This window comes from Rhinolophus sinicus, linkage group LG05 (genome assembly GCF_036562045.2).
Source record: "Rhinolophus sinicus isolate RSC01 linkage group LG05, ASM3656204v1, whole genome shotgun sequence".
In the NCBI taxonomy this organism is placed as follows: domain Eukaryota; kingdom Metazoa; phylum Chordata; class Mammalia; order Chiroptera; family Rhinolophidae; genus Rhinolophus; species Rhinolophus sinicus.
Window position 1 is genome coordinate 169870766 of NC_133755.1, and position 17510 is coordinate 169888275.

General features: G+C 47.1%; 1 long non-coding RNA gene across 1 annotated transcript; it reads left to right on the top strand.

Moving 5' to 3' along the window:
• Positions 1–7091: 7091 nt before the first annotated feature.
• Positions 7092–12948, top strand: LOC109439616 (UL16-binding protein 1). The gene is made up of 5 exons (XR_012496795.1): positions 7092–7510; positions 10320–10574; positions 10792–11067; positions 11730–11852; positions 12664–12948. It is a non-coding gene; the product is annotated as a UL16-binding protein 1 (long non-coding RNA).
• Positions 12949–17510: the final 4562 nt, after the last annotated feature.

A 17510-nucleotide genomic window follows, 5' to 3' on the forward strand; every position in this document is an offset into this window, starting at 1 on the left:
AGGCCAGCGTCCGGCACTTTTGCTGGGTGCCGGGCCTCCGCCCCGCGCCCCGCCTCTTCCCGCGCCCCGCCTCTTGCGCACGGCGGGACACCACCCTGCGCTACGATCGCGCGGCAATTTGAACAGGTGCTCTGAGAGCACGTTTTCCACCTCCGGGGCAGCCACCACACCCGATTCCCTGCCACCACCCACTTCTGGGGACCTGGAAGCCCAAACTACTGGCAACCGAGGAATCAGGACGGGGGGTACCCCCAGGGTCTCAGTCCACAGTCACCCACAAACAATCCTTTTGCCTACTCTGCTCAAATGACTTGCCCACACAAACCCTTCATCATACACACTGCCCTGCACCCTTCAACTTCCCAGCTCGCTCTGCCAGCAGATCACCTGACCTGCAGCCCCAGGGGTTCACTTCACCAGACACATATCAGCCACTTCCCCTCACCACTCACTGCTCCCCACCCCAGCTCACCATGTTTTATTACCCAGTTCGTTGGTGTTCAAATACTCCAGTGTTCTAACACCTTCCCACCTGTGAAGTGACCCTAATCACTTCCTCCACCAGTGGCCCCTCATCCCCCTTTCCTGAGGACTCACCTCAGTAAAAGCCTCTGCACCTGGCCCAGGGAACCTAGAGTAGGAGGGACAGGAAGCACAATTTCCCAAAGTATGAGCCTGGGAAGGATGGTAAGGAGGGCGCCTCATTCCGCACTTTGGCCCAAATCCACTTTTTCTACCCACTAGGAGGCAGCAGTACATAAAGGTCACAGATTAGGAAGGAGGCTGCAAACCTTTTCTACAAAGGCTGGATAGTGAGTGTTGTGATCTTTGCAGTCCACTCAGTATCTGACTGTCCATCTCCATACCCTCTGCCCCAGCCATCCAGGAGGGCTTCAGTTTCTCCACAGACTCCCTAACACCTGTTTGCTGTCCTGTGTTGATCACCATCTAGTGTGTGTGAAGTGGCATCTGTTTGTGGTTTTGATCTGCATTTGCCTGATGGCTGATGATATGAGCATCTTTTCATGTGTTTATTGGCCATTTGTATTCCTCTTTGGAGAAATGTCTATTATTAAATTGGTTCATATATCATTATATTATTGAGTGTAAAAGCTCTTTATATATTCTGGATACCAGTCCCTCACCAGAGATATGATTGGGAAATATTTTGTCTCATTCTATAAGTGTGTTTTCACTTGATTGTGTCCTTTGAAGTACAAATGTTTTAAGTTTTGGAGAAGTCAATTTATCTACTGTTATTTTGTCTTTTGTGCTATTGGTGTATTTAAGAAGGTTTTGCCAAACAAGTTCACAAAGATTTACTCCTATGTTTTCTTGTAATCTTTCATAATTTTATTTCACATATATGAATACGTATAATCCATTTTGAGTTAATTTTTGTATATGGTGTGAAGGGTAGCAGAATATACCTCCCCCAAACATCTGCTTTCACAGACTGATTATTTTGAGTTGTAGACATTGAAAAACAGCCAAGCAGAGAAGATTTCTGTTTTAGCCTAAAGACAGTCCTCAAAAGGAACTCGGTTGTCATTCCCTCCCTGGGAGTTTCATCAACCAGAGAGGACTGACTCATGATAGGAGAGAAGTTGCCACAACACCCAGACAGACTTTGGCACACTTTTAAGCCCCGTTTGCCAGAGAAATAAGACCTAGCTGCACAATCTGCTCTACTGTGTCTTTTGGAGCAAAAATTAATATAAGACCCATATAATTATTATATTATATTATATTATATTATATTATATTATATTATATTATATTATATTATATTACATTATATTATACCCGGTCTTATATTATAGTAAAATAAGACCGGGTCTTATCTTAAGTTTTGCTCCATAAGATACATTAGAGCTGATTGTCCGGCTAGATCTTATTTTTGGGGAAACACGTTACTTCTCATCTATTTTTCTAAAAGCCCATTTATTTTTCCTAAAAATCATTTGCCTTCTTCTAAGAGGCCTACAACACCCCCACCTTTCGCCCCACCTTTCCCTATTAAGATATTTAATCCTGAATTCTAGAGTATCTCTCATCTGTATTAGAGGTATACGTGTTAATAAACTTCTGTTTGTGTTTCTCTTGTTAATCTGTCTTTTGTCACCTGGGTCAAAAGGGCGGAGAGAAAATCATTTTCCTCCCTTGTAGGTTTACGGAGAGTGTTGAACATCATGGTTTGCGTGGGACTATCTTTACCACGTGTTCTTGATTTCTGAGTCGGTGTCTATCGGTTCATTTTTCTCCTCATTATTAATCACCTTTTCTTGCTTTTTAGCACGTCTAGAAATCTTTTGATTGGAGGCTTGAACATTGTGATTTGGTACATTGGTAAATGTGTGTAGCCCTTCAGCAGCAGGCTCAGGGAGCCAGAAAGAAGCAGGCTGAGTGCACAAGCCCCAGGGGCCCATGGGGGCCCAGCCTCCTTTAATCCTCACCACTGACTCCTAGTGTCTAAAGCGGGTGTCCTGCCTTCCTCCTGCTCCTACTGGGAATGCAGCCTGACCTCGGCCTGCTGGGCTGGCCAGTGAAGCCCTTCTCAGTCTCCTTCCAGCAGCGGCTAAAGCCAGAGCCCTGTGCCCACAGCTCTGTGGACGGGATCCCCTTCCCTGGGACAGACCTGCACCCACCACGCCACTGCCCTGCCCCAGTCTAGGTGTAACACTCCCTGTGTCCCTGCTGCCACCACACCCCACACAGCACGAGACAGACTGATCCCCGGTATTCTTTATGGCGACTGAAAGGGTGGAATCATTTCCTACATGACAGTGTGAGCACATTAAACCAAAAACAAAGAAACAAACAAACAAAAGAAAATAACCTCCCTAACTATCTTCCTCTTAATTGAATAGAAAATGCCAGCTGCCACTCCAATTCCACCTGACACAGGGAAGCCTGACGGAAAGAGAGTCAGAGTAAAACTAACAGTCCTAACTGATTGTGAGTAAATCTCTTACGACTGCAAAGGTTTCAGAATTACCAAGTCAACACAGAGGCCTGTTTAAGGGCCATGGAGGGACCTTGCATAGGTGATGGGTTCTGGAGTTAAGATCTTCAGCTTCCTGGTGAACCCATGTCTGAGCAGAAGACAATAATTGTATTGGAAGGCAGACTGTTATCAGGAGACTATTTTTGCCATTAAGGGCTGGTTTGATGTTGTCACCCTCTCAAAGTTCAGAGAAGAATCATCAGGTAATGGAAAAGCTGTTATGACATTAGGCAAGTTGCTGCACTAAATCATGCTCTCCTCAGAGAGCAAGTAGTTTTTCATCAAAAGTTAGTGCAAGTCCTGGCTTGCATTGGGACTGGACTGCACCCATGCCAGGCCTTCTAGATCTTGGCCCCTGCCCCACACAGGAGCAGGGACTCGGTTTGCCCCTCCCCTCGCAGCACTGTGGCGTTGCCTGTAAATACCTTGTCTCCCCAAGCACAGAGTACTTCCAGCCCTACTGTGGAGTGGGGGGGCTCAGCACTAAGAAAGGGCATCATTTCCATGTAGAGATGGATCAGGGCACAGGTGAGACCAGGGCTCACCTCTCCCACATCCTTACCAGACTACATCCTGCCCAATGGCCAGGCCAGCCTGCTTCTCACCTTCCATGGTACCTGATCTCCTGTTTACTTTCAAGATGATGACAATTAAGACTGAGCACATGACGATCACTGGGAAGATCCATGCAATTAACTGGATGAGTGAAGACTGTTGGGTATCTGGGGCCTTTAATGATGGCACTGGAACAAAGGGAATGAGGAAAAACCTTGTCCAACCTAAAACTATACCTTCCTCAGTATCTACATCCCCCAGTCAGCACATGTCAACGCCATATTTACTGACTTATGTGACAGCCACTCTACCAGGTCCTGTGGTCTAAAGATGAACAGGGGTTGTGCCCTGTCCTCATGGAGCTCATATCTCTACTGAGGGAGACAGCAGTTGGTCATCTGATTATCACACAGTTGGACATGTTTATGTGGGTAGACCTCTTTGAGGCTGACAGAACTAGAGGTGCTTCATTCTGTCTGAGGAAGGGATGAAGGCTCCATAAGAAGTGACATTTTAGGTGGTCAAAGAAAGACTATAACAGAGGAAGAAGAGAAGGCCTGGAAGCACAATGCTGCTCAGAGATTTGGGGACCATCTGGCAGTCCAGGGCGACTGGATCAGTGGTTAATTGCAGAAGGGGACTCCTGTGCTGAGGGAGGTGGGATGGGAAAGGAGGATGCTGGGAAATCATATGGCAGTCACTGACTCTCCAGACAGGAAGTCCACCAGAAAAACAACCAGTCTATGCATCCATTACATTTTCAAATTCACAAACATACTCACACACACACAGGGAAGGCATTAGACCATTAAAGAGAGCTACCACGTCCTGCACCCTATTGCTCAGTTACCAAAGGGTTCCAGCATTTTCTCCCCATATTCTACAAATTCCCTAAGCCAGTGAGAGCAATCTCCCACTGAGATCTTTCTGAAATACTCTGCCAGTTCCTTGCTCTCCCAGGCTCTCTTGATCCCTCTGGTTCCAGGATCAATCACTGTCCAGTTCAAGCTCCTTGTGTCAGAGAGGAGGGTGGTCTGTCCATTGAAGCTGGACTGCCAGGACGCAACTGTGCATCCTTCTGCCTGACACTGACAGGACATCTTGGCCTGCAGGGTGGGAGGACCTGCCATCCCCCCCTCCACACACACGTAATCCTAACTCTTGAGAGCTCCACCATCTCCTAGTAGCTCAAGTGTGTCTCTGCACAGTTAGGGGCCTGTACTGTCTCCATGACTTGCCCTTTTCTGCCATCAGGTCCACCGTGTCTCTAAGATGGGACCAGATATCAGTTCCTTTACACAAAGGCCCTGCCCTGCCTGTGCCCCGCCCCTTCCCTCTCCTGCTGACTGTCTCCATCTCCCTTCACTTACCCTGGTCTTGTTTTCTCCTAGTGTGATGACAGGCATGTTCCTCCTGAGCTCTCACCTCACCTCTCTCAGCGTTTGGGTCAAGTCTGTCTGCACTTCTCTCCCAGGGGACCCCAAGGTTTGACCTTATTGCTGTCACTGTCATATTGAAGGAAAGACTTTGGATCCACTGAGCCCGGACTTCACACCAGGGCTGTCCAGGTCTGTGCTGTGATTTGACAGTGAGGTCGAGGCAAAGAGAGTGAGCATTTCTGAGAGAAAGATGCAGGTGTGGCCCTGGGGACTCCCTTGGAAGGGCCTGGCCGCTGAGGGAGGGACCTGCGTTTCATCCTCTTCCACTTCCTGCATCTTTAGTCTTGTGTCACCTCTAACTGTCTGAGGTCGTAAAATACTCTGATGTGACCATGGACCCCAGGTACACATACTGTTACCAGGAAGATTCATCTGACAGATACTTTTAATGACATCTACCAAGTTCTGAGTACAAAATACAAAGAAGTGTCTGCCCCCGTGAGACTCAAATTCTAGGTGAACACATAGGACTTTCAACAGAAGCGAGGAAGGACCCCACAGGACACATGCCAAATTCATGATGGGTCCTGGGTATTCAGGAAAGGCTTCCTGGAGAGACGCTGGGACCTGGCAGGAGAGGGAGAGTTGTGACATGTGAGCACAGTGCCACGTGCGGTGCCTGATGTTCTGCGATAAGTACCAACATGGGAAGCAGTTCAGTTATTTTTACATAAACACAATTGCTCCCTAACCCCAAAACAACTGTTCTTCTACCCTGGGCTTTTCAAACTTACCGATGGTTGTTGAAAACTCTGGTTTTATATCAAGCAGTTACTTTTTGAGCTCTTCCATCAGGTCTTTCAGTTTCTGTCTGTCTCTCCCAAGCCTTTGAGCCATTCTCCTTCCTCCCCAGAGCCCCAAGGAGTTTGACCTCCTTCCTAACACAGTGATCCTAGAAATGTGTTTCCATCCACCTCGCCTTGAACCTTACACTATAGTTTCCATCAGGAATGACAGTGAAGTTATAGCACAGACAGGCAATATTCATGAAGGAAAAATGCAGGTCAGGGCTGGTGTTGGGTGAAAAAGGCCAAAGACACCCAGTCCTCCATCTCTATGTCAGCAAGAGAATCCCCCTGATGGCAGGACTGGCAGAGCAAGGACTGCCCCTGTCCAGGCCCTTCCTTCACCAGTTGAAGGCTAGTGCCCCTCCCTTGCTGGAAGAGGACCAGGAGCTCATTCCCTAGGGTACTGGGACCCCCTTATCTGGAACACACTATATACCCTAAATCTGGGGTCAGCCCTCTAGGAAAGTGTTCAGATCTGGTTTCCCTATTCGTTTTCATGTTGTTTGGCTCTTTTGCACTGGAAGGTGAAGGTGTGCAGTGCATACAGGGGCAGATACTGAGTGGACTGCAAAGATCACAACACTCACTATCTGCCCTTTGTAGAAAAGGTTTGCAGCCTCCTGCCTAAATCTATGACCTTTATGTGCTGCTGCCTCCTCAGTGGATAGAAAAGGCGGGTTTGGGCCAAGGGTAGAGTGAGAGTGCCCTTCCATCATTCCCAAGGTCATATTTTGGAAATTGTGCTTCCTGGCCCTCCTACTCTAGGTTCCCTGGGCCAGGTGCAGAGGCTTTTGCTGAGGTGAGTCCTCAGGAAAGGGGGATGAGGTACCACTGGTGGAGGAAGTGATTAGGGTGACTTCACAGGTGGGAAGGTGATAGAACACTGGAGTATCTGAACACCAACGAACTGGGGAATAAAACATGGTGAGCTGGGGTGGGGAGCAGTGAGTGGTGAGGGGAAGTGGCTGAGATGTGTTTGGTGAAGTGAGAGCCAGGGGTTGCAGGTCAGGTGATCTGCTGGCAGAACCTGCTGGGAAGTTGAAGGGTGCAGGGCAGTGTGGATGATGCAGGGTTTTTGTGGGCAAGTCATTTGAGCAGAGTAGGCAAAAGGATTGTTTGTGGGTGACTATGGACTGAGACCCTGGGGGTACCCCCATGCCCTGACTCCTCGGTTGCCAGTAGTTTGGGCTTCCAGGTCCCCAGAAGTGGGTGGTGGCAGGGAATCGGTTGTGGTGGCTGGCCCGCGGAGCAGGGAAATGGCGGGGCGCGGGAAGAGGCGGGGCGCGGGGCGGAGGCCCGGCATCCAGCAAAAGTGCCGGACGCTGGCCTGTGGAAGGCTGGTGGTGGTCGAAAGTTTGGCGCCTTTAACCGTCTGTGCCCAGAGGGGGTCACCCGCGCGAAGTGAGGTGCAGCGGGGAGAGGCGGCACCGGCCGTGCTCTCACCAATGTTCCCTTAGAAGTTCTGAGCGCGGCCCATCCCATCCCCTTTATTGGCCCGGATCGTTCGCCACGCACTGTTTCGCTAAGTGGAGCTCATCGCCTGCAGAGCGACAACCGGCTCCGAAGAAAAGGCGGTGGGAGGAAGGGCTCCCTGGCACTTTTCCGCTGCCTGCGCTGACAGGCGATGGTGCGAACTGGTGGCTCTAAGGGCCTTGTGCCCCTGATCTTGCTTCTGCTGCGGGACTGCATGTGGGCAGCGCCCAGTCCCTGGAAGCGCGGCGGTGAGTTGGGAATGGAACATGCAGGGGGCGTTGCGGTGAGGGGGTAGGAAGGAGGCGGGGGGGGGGGACATTAAGACGGGGGATGGGATGCGGTGCCCACGGGAGTTCACCAACCTTCCCGCTGGCGCCGCCGCCCCCTCCTCAATCCTCTCCGAGCTCGTTTCAACCTCGCGGGCTTACGGGGCCGCTTGTCGCCATCCCGGCAAGAAACGGAACCAAAACGAGGCGGTTGGGAGAAAAAGTGATGTTGGGCAAATTGGGGGGGGGGGGGGAGTAAGGGGTGGGAGAGCGGCGGGGAGAAGAAGGGAAGGACAGAGGGCGCAGCAGGACACTCTGCTGAAGCACCCACCCCCCAGCCCGCGCTTCTGGGAGTGGGAGCATGAGTCACGGACTCACGGTGTCAGCGCGGGCATTTCCGCAGGGTCGGGCGTACAAGAATACACATATGCCCCTACTGTGCACACACAGCTTTCCCACACAAACCCTTCATCATTCCCAGTGCCGTCCACCCTTGAACTGAGCGGGTTCTGCCAGCTGATCACCCAGCCTTGCAACCGCAGGCTCTCCTTGCTGTCTACTTCCCCTCAGGACTGCTCCCCAGAGAACTGTCTTATTACCCAGTGCTATGGGGTTTGAAGAACTCCAGGGCTGCCAATACCTCCCACGGGTGAAGTGACCCTAACCATTTCCTCCACCAAGTGGCCCCTCATCCCCCTTTCCTGAGGACACACCCCTAGCAAAAGCCTCTGCACCTGGCCCAGGGAACCTAGAGTAGGAGGGACAGGAAGCACACTTTTCCACAGTATGGCCCTGGGCATCACGGTAAGGAAGGGCATCTCACTCTACCCTTAGGTCCCAAGCCCATATTTTCTACCTGCTGAGGAAGCAGCAGCATGTGAGGCTCATTCATTACACAGCAGCAAAGGGCAGGCAGATAGTGAATGTTGTGATCTTTCCAGGCCAGTTAGTGCCTGTCTCTGTGTGTGCTACACACCTCACCTCTGTGGGGCAGAAGCAGCCAGACAACATGCAAAAGAATTGGGGTCCAGAATTATACTTTCCTATACTGCTGACCCCATGTTTAGGGTATATAGGGTGTCCCAGATATGGGTGCCCCTGTCCCTTAGGGAATTATCTCTCAGGGAGCCTCCTCTGTGTGTCAAAAGCCATAAACCTGCCCTGTCCTGCCTGTGGCTTCTGGGTGGAGTGAATGTGAGAGGGTGTGGGCCCTACTCAGTTGGGCCACTGCCCCCCTCCTTTCTGTAGACTGAATTCCTTGGTCCAAGGGGGCCTTTGACACAGCATGAAGCCATAGGTGTGACCTGAGGGTCGTGCTGGTGCAACATTTCTGGTGTCAAGATCAGGGCCTGCTTCTGCATCTCATTTGTTCCCCGTGACCTTGGTCATTTCCATGACTGAAAAATCACTTCTTTCTTCGGACCCATAGAAATATAAGCGAAGTAGGCAGCTTTTATACCTTTTAGACAAAGAAACAAATTTTTGAAAAATTGAAACAGGAGTTTCGCTTTGGAATAGTAAATTAGTTAAGAAATAAGAAGGATTCGGGGCCGGCTCTGTGGCTCAGGCCGTTAGAGCTCCATGCTCCTAACTCCGAAGGCTGCCAGTTCGATTCCCATATGGGCAAGGGATGGTGAGCTGCGCCCCCTGCAACTAGAAACGGCAACTGGACCTGGAGCTGAGCTGTGCCCTCCACAACTAAGATTGAAAGGACAACAACTAGACTTGGAAAAAAGGCCTGGAAGTACACAGTTACCCAATAAAGTCCTGTTCCCCTTTCCCAATAAAAAAAAAATCTTAAAAAAAAAAAAAAGAAATAAGAAAGTTTGTTTATACCGGTTTCTCACTTCCCCATTTGTGGTGCTAAGGATGCCTGTCTACCTCCTGGACAGGGAGGGTACCTTTCACATGGGAGGTTTCTTTCCTGTTTTCAGGGGGACAAAGGCAGGTCACAGTGTACTGCCGTTTCTTAAGTAACTTTAACTAGAAATAATTGATACGCCGAAGTGGCACGTTTTGAGGGGGCCTGATTTGAACCCCATCATCATCATGCATTCTTTATAAGTTTGATAAACAGAGGGTCCTCCAGGCCTTCCCATGGAGCATAGTTTGTGAACCGTTTCTGTTTTTTCGTCCTAGCTTCTCATACTATATCCATTCTGACATATGTATTTCTTGGAGCCTTTTAATCCCTCCCTGTACTGTCTGCCTTGGAAGTTCCTGCTATTTTATTTCATGCAGTGTAGCCATTCCTTTTCCCAAAGTCCCAAGACCCATCCTAATAGCAGGTTAACACCATCTCCCAGGGGCCGTGCTAAATTCCATGACATATGTCAACTCTTCCTTCTCCAACGGTGGGTCCTCTCCTCACCCTGCACCCACTGTCATCCACTTTCCTCAGGAGTAGCCCCCTGACAATCTACCTTCTCCCTGCAGGGTACAGGCTAGTTTGTGACAATCCTCTGCCACCTATACTGTTTTCTCCCCTATCCAGCCTGGCACGTCCCTGCAATGGTTATGGGCTGACTGATGGTGGGTATTGGCCTGGTGGGCAGAAGGGACATATCTGGGAATGTGTGGCTTCTTACCAAGCAGAGGCCTCCTGGAACTCCTCAAGCAAGGGAGGGGTGCTGGCCTTCAACTGGTGAAGGAAGGGGCCATGCAGGGTCAATCCTTGCTCTGCCAGTCCAGCCATCAGTTGGGATTCTCTTGCCATCACAGAGATGGGGGAGAGATGCTTATGGGTCCTTTTCTTCCAACCCCAACCATCACCTGTGTTTTTCCTTCACAGATGCTTCCTCTCTTTGCTACAACTTCACCATCACTCCTAATAGACAACCATGGTGTGAGGTTCAAGGCCAGGTCAATGGAAACACATTTCTTATTTATACCTGTAGTAGCAAGATGGCTGAACCCATCGGTCCTCTGGGGATGAAGGTGAATGCCACAGGTGCCTGGAAAACACAGACAGAAACTCTGAAAGACCTGACAGAAGAGCTCAAAAAGGCACTGCCTGACATTAAACCAGAGATTATTACAACCATAGGTAAGTTTGAAAGGCTCAGGGCGGAAGTAGAACAGATGTAGGGTTAGGGAGCTTTGTGTTTATGTAAATATTAGATGTTGGTGACACCCAAGAGGGCCATGACACAGAGGAGAGGGGAGGACCAAGAATTTGGAGCGCAGCAGAGGGCTGGATACCAGGTGGGGTCAAAGGATCTGTGAAGAGCAGAGGCTGATGTCTTTCTCATGGTGGGCTGCAGATTTTTTCTCCCTGCAGGGCAGGTTCATGTGTCCGTGGAAAGCCAACGGATCCATCAGTGGGTCCTGGGAGATTGGTTTCAATGGACAGAGATTCCTCCTCTTTGACTTGGAGAACAGAAAGTATACAGTGGATCATTCTGAAGGCAAACTGATGAAAGAGAAGTGGGAGCATGACAAGGATTTGACCATGACCTTAACCAGTATCCCAGTGAGCGTCTGCAAGGAATGGCGTGATGAATTCTTGGTATACTGGAAGGAAGAGCTGCCAACAACAGGTTAGCGAGAGGAGAGGGATGACATGGTAGTTCTCTTTTGATGAGATTGACTTACCAAGTGTGTGTGTGTGTGTGTGTGTGTGTGTGTGTGTGTGTGTGCCCGCGCGCGCGTTTGAGAGTGATCCATCCACTGTGGATTCTTCTTGGGCAAATAATGGCCATGACTATGTCCTACCATCCTTCCTTTTCCTTCTCACCTCATGACATCTCTTCCTCACTGTACATGACTTTGGACCACTCACTGTGGATTTCTTACTGACCCCAAATATGAGGGCATCATTCTGTGTCCAAACCGTTTCTTTGTACTGTTTCTCTTCTTAGCATCACGTTTCTTTCCCATCTCACCTGGTCTATTTCTGTAAATCCTTCAATACCACCTCAATTGTCAGCTCCTGAGAGGACTTCTCTACCACCCTCCCTCCTCATGTGTCACCTCCTCTGTCACAGCACAGTGACTGCTCATATTCTAACTTCCCTCATTGGCTGTACGAGCCCCAGGAACACAGGCCCATCTCCTCTCTTTCTTCCAAACCTAGAATCTATCATAGTGGCTGCCACACATAGAGGGGTAGAAAATGTCTCCGTGGTAGGATTACCTGGGGCAGCAGGTGCTGAGGAGGTTTGGACAAGAGCTTTCACTCTTGTGTTTCATTCCATTGCAGCCCCACCAACTGTGGTCCCAGCCACAACCCAATCCAAAGCCACAACCACCAGCTGTATCTTCTCTGTTGTCTTCCTCCCCTGCTTGATCACAATCAGCATCCTGTTTCATTTTAAAAAACCAGGTACTGAGGGCAGAATTGAGTGGGAATGAGGGGCAGATGGCCTGGAGTGAGGATGAGGAAGGCTGAATTCCCAGCCCGACCCCTGTTGCCTCACTGAACCTTGTCATCATGGTAATGAGACCAGGAGAGTAAGACCTCATATGGCCTGGTGGCAATCACTGGGACAGCCTAGCCCCGAGTTCTGATATCTCCTCACTGTTAGTGCCATTAGAAACGGAGGGGCCCAAAGCAAGGTTTAAGGCCTGTTGATTTTAAGGGGGTGTAGGGAAAGGGATTAAGAAATACAAATTGGTTGTTACAAAGTAGTCATGGGGACATAGGGCACAGCATAAAAACTATAGTCAATAATATTGTAATAACTATGTATGGTGTTAAATGGGTACTAGATTTGTTGAGGTGATAGATGGGAGGGGTTTGAGGGACAGGGTGAGAAAGGAGAAGGCATTAAGAAGTACAAATTGGTAATTACAAAATAGTCATGGGTATGTGGATATAGCTTACGGAATATAGTCAATAATATTGTAATAAGTATGTATGGTGGTAGGTGGGTACTAGACTAGTCAGGGGGATCACTTCTTAAATTATATGTAAATGTCTAACCACTATGCTGTACATCCGAAATTAATATACAATAATATCGAATGTCAAATGTAATTGAAAAAAGGGAGGGAAGGTGAATGGGAATAAGAGGTTCAAATTTCTAGGTATAAAATAAATAAGTCATGGGGATGTAATGTACAGTATAGGGAATATAGTCGATAGTGTGATATGGTGTCAGATGATCGCTGACTTATGTTGATCACTTCTTTAGGTACACTGATGGGGAAACTGACCTTAAAATGGTTCCCTGCCACGTGGAACTGTCCTAAAATGGTGGCCCAAGCAAGAGAGAAGGCCCCAGCCTAAGCCCCAGCCCACTTTCGCATAACCCCCTCCAAGCCACACCTTGAGCCAATCAACAGATAACACCTACCCCTTCCCCGACTCAAGGAAGTCCCCAACCCATAAAAACTTGCTCAAAACCTTGCTGGGGTCTCAGCCTTTTGGGAAGGATCCCACTGAGCCCACCGGCGTAATAAAGCCGTGTTCTCCCTGATCTCTGCGTGCCGCTTGAGTTTCATGGTGCTTGCCGTTTTTCTGCAACAATACGAGAGGTGCCAAAAAAGGTATACAAGTGGACACTTTGGTCAACGCTGCTCAAGCAGTAGTGTGCTATAATCAGAAATGTCTGGATGCTGATGGTAACCACTTTGAGCACCTCTGGTAATTGCAGAAGTCAAAGGTTACTGGTATTCATCTTTTGTTATCAGTATATATTAATAGTTTTTCTTTTTCTTAAAATGTATATACATTATTTTGGCCACTTCTGTATAAATGTTGAATAACTATTGTGTATACATGAAACTAATATAAAATTGTATCTTAGCTATATTTTTATAAAAATCTTAACAAAATAAGAGGACAGAATGATATTTATGATTGTATCTTTGAGGAATTTTTCACTGTGTAATGCTATTTAAATTTACATCTTTATAGTGTAAAAACAATTACTTACAAATTTTGTTTTATAAAGCACAGAAGTTTTGGTGATCATTATTCCTCCACATCATAGGCTAAATAAAACCAGAGATTTTGCTAGATTACTATGGAAACAGAATTTAAGGACCACACTTAACCAGCAATAAGTCCATCTCAGTCTTATCCTGCTAACTGGATTAAAAAAACTACATGGATCAAAAGAATAAGGATTTTTCTGATTTCACCCAACACATTCTACCCCAGCAATGACTTTCCTGTGATCCCTCCCCCCTTCAGTGAGAAGTAAATCTTCACAGCACAAACATCTCTACTTCTCAAAGTCATATAATCCCTTTATGACAATGGACTAGTATCTAGAATATATAAAGAGCTCCTACAGATAAATTAGAACCTGACAAATTCTCCAGAGATATAGGACAAAGGATGTGAGGAGTTCATGACACTATTGAAAAGATTGAAAATCTTACAAATAATCAAAATAATACAAATGAAAAATACAAGGATTAGCCTTACACACCCATGAAATTATCAAATATTTTAAATGTATCAATCCTAACTACTGGAGAGGATAAGTCCTGAAATAACAGGAATTCTCTTGCATGGTTGGTATGAGTATGAATGGAACCAGCACTGTGAAGAATAATTTAACAATATCTGAATATTGTAGGGATGTCATCAAAATGGTGGCATGAGGTGAGCCTCTGTAAAGCTCCCCTGGAATTTACAACTAATTGAACAATAATAACTCCACAAAGGACTCCCTGCATAGCAGACAGGCAAGACGAAGAGGCCCACTACTGAATTCACCTAAAGGTGGGCGAATTGCAGGAGCAGGGGAGGAGGGAAGTGAGAAGTCCAGAGACGGAGCCGCGGGGGCACAGGACGCAGACCTAGCTCAGTGCTCCGAGCTCGCTGCATCCTGGAACTACCGCAGCTGCGGGAGAGGGAAGAACTCAGACTGCTAGGGCTCCGCTTATGGCCCACAGGGATGAGGGGGCAGCATATAACACGGCTGAACCCAACGATCACGGCAGAGACCTCAGAGCAAAGACTGAGGGAAAAAGGCTGAAAACGGTGGTTTAAGCACTCACTGCCGAGCAGAGAACAGAAGCCTTAGGCACTGAGACTAACCGCCCCCTCCCTCCCCTCCCAGAGCTCGCCCCGCCCCCACCTGCCCTGTGATAGAAGCGGAACAGTAGCGGTGTCAGATCAAAAGAATAGAATATTTGCTGTTCTGAGAACTGTGTACCACAGACACAGATTCGCAGCCCAACTAGTTCCGACAAAGGGGAGTGTCACGTCCAGTGCAACACGGGCAATGAGGGTGCGAGAAGGGGCGGTTTGGGTTAAGTTTTTAAGAAAGAAACAGAGACTTAATGCAGTTAAATCTCTCAGGAGGCCAGGGGTCTCTCAGTCTCAGAGGACTGGAGCCCAGAATAAGGCCGACTGAAAGTTTTTATTGATAGGTATACAAATATAAGAAAGTAACATTGTTTCTTACACGGTCTGTGAGACTCATTCATCATAACAGAAAAATGTTTATTCCAATCACCCTTTGTCTATAAACAGCCGAAGTACAAGGTCCCATGATGTCTTACCTAAGGTATGTACCTTTTCAGGGTCAAGTCTCTCATATTGTAACAGCTCCGTTGAGCTAAGTGGAGAGAGCTGATCTTTGTTGTCCTTATGACTTCTCTCACAAACAGGTGCAAGGGAAAAGCAAGAGCCGGCAACAGCTTTTTCCAGGCAAGGGGAAGAGGAGGCAAGGCTCCTTCCCATATTTTTCTAAGGCAGTTCATTGGGGGTCCCCACTCAGTTCTGCCTGGCTTAGGTTGTATCTCCCGTGAGATATCTTACCTGTCTTTGGCTGCAAACCATCTTTTGGGGACCAGACAGAGACATAAGGTGTAAACACAAGGATGGAACAAAGTCCCAGAAAGGCACAGTCTCACAGACTCTTCTTTCCTTAAGGAAAGACACGGGGGGACAGTTGGCTAAACTGTTGTGTGACTACAGGGGAGGGAGCTGTAGAAGCAGGACCAGCTTTGGTAGTGGTCGCCGCCATTGCTCTGGGCCACCTGTCACAACTCACCCGCCCCTGGCCCCACCTATCTGGGCGGATCCCTGCAGAAGTAAACAGAACTGCTGAAACATACGGGCTCTGAATCTGGTGCAGGAAGAACTTTGGAACTTCAAAAGCTCTCTGCATACCCACCGGGACACTGCGCCCTGTGACCTAGGTGAACTATTAACAGAGGAGAAGCCCGTCTCCCAGGGAATCCCACCATTGTGTGAGAAGCTGGAATAGTGCAGAGAAAACATAGCACTACAGTGTGAGGGAGAAAAAAAAGGCTGCAGTTGGAGAAAAAAATAAAACATTCTACCAACAAGTACTAGAAAACAAAAGAAAGACCTCTTCCTGTCAACCTGTTGCAGAAGCCACTCCTGTAGATGTCTAGGAAGAGAAATAGTAAATCAGTAATAGCCATAAATAACCAAGGCAACAAGACAGCTCAGAAAGAAAGTGGAAAGTCTCCAGAAAAGGAACTTAAAGATACAGAAGTATGTGACGTAAATGACAGAGAATTCAAGATTGCAGTTCTAAAAAAACTCAATGAGATGCAAGAAAACACAAATAGAAAGTTAAATGAACTCAGAAACGCAATCAAAGAACAGCATGAGCATTTTACGAAAGAGATTGAAATTTTAAAAAAGACCCAAATAGAATTTCTGGAGATTAAGAACTCAATAGAAGAAATTAAGAATGAAATAACCAGCTTAGGTAGTCGAGTTGACCAGATGGAGGAAAGAATCAGTGACATCGAAGATAGAAACCTGGAAATTACACAGATGGAAGAAGAAAGAGACTTGACACTTAAAAGAAATGAAAGAACTCTACAAGAACTTTCTGACTCCATCAGAAAGAGCCATATAAGAATAATAGGCATACCAGAAGGAGAAGAAAAAGAGAAGGCAACAGAGAATATATTCAAACAAATTGTCGATGAGAACTTCCCAAACTTGTGGACAGAACTGGACCCTCAAATCCAAGAAGCAAATAGAATACCTAATTACCTCAATCCCAACAGGCGTTCTCCAAGGTACATTGTATTGAAGCTGTCTAAAATCAACGACAAAGAAAGAATCCTCAAGGCAGCCAGGAGAAGAAGATGATAACCTACAAAAGAAAGCCCACTAGATTATCATCAGATTTTTCAGCAGAAACTCTACAAGCCAGGAGGGAGTGGAACCAAATATTCAAACTATTGAAAGAGAGAAACCATGAGCCAAGAATAATATATCCAGCAAAGATATCCTTTAGATATGAAGGAGGAATAAAGACCTTTCCAGACGTACAGAAGCTAAAGGAATTTTCTAATACATGACCTGCACTACAAGAAATACTAAAGGAGGCTATTTGACCACCATCAGCAGGGACAATTTGTGGCAACCAAAACATAAAAAGGGGGAGAGTAAAGGCCTGAACCAGAATATGGGAATGGAGAAAGTAAGTGTGCTGAAGAGAATGGAATACTCTAAATATCACACTTTCTTTTCCATAAACTTAAGGGTAACCACTCAAAAAAAATCCAAAACTGAAATATATACTATAATAAATGAAGAAACAGAGGGAAACGTCATAGAATACCACCACACAGAAATAGCAGACAATGACAAAAAGGCAAAGAAACAAAGGAGACACAGCCTTACCAGAAAACTAAAGATAGAATGACAGGAAATCCTCACATATCAATAATCACCCTAAATGTAAATGGACTGAACTCACCAATAAAAAGGCACAGAGTAGCAGATTGGATCAAAAAACTAAACCCAACCATATGCTGTCTCCAAGAGACACATCTCAGCTATAAGGACAAGCATAGACTCAAAGTGAAAGGGTGGAAATTGACACTCCAAGCAAATGGTACCCAGAGAAAATCAGGTGTAGCCATAATGATATCAGATGAAACAGACTTCAGGGTGAAAAAGATAACAAGAGACAAAGATGGACATTTCATAATGGTAAAGGGGACTATACAACAAGAAGACATAACAATTATCAATATTTATGCCCCCAATCAGGGAGCACGAAAATATACCAAGCAACTACTAACAGAA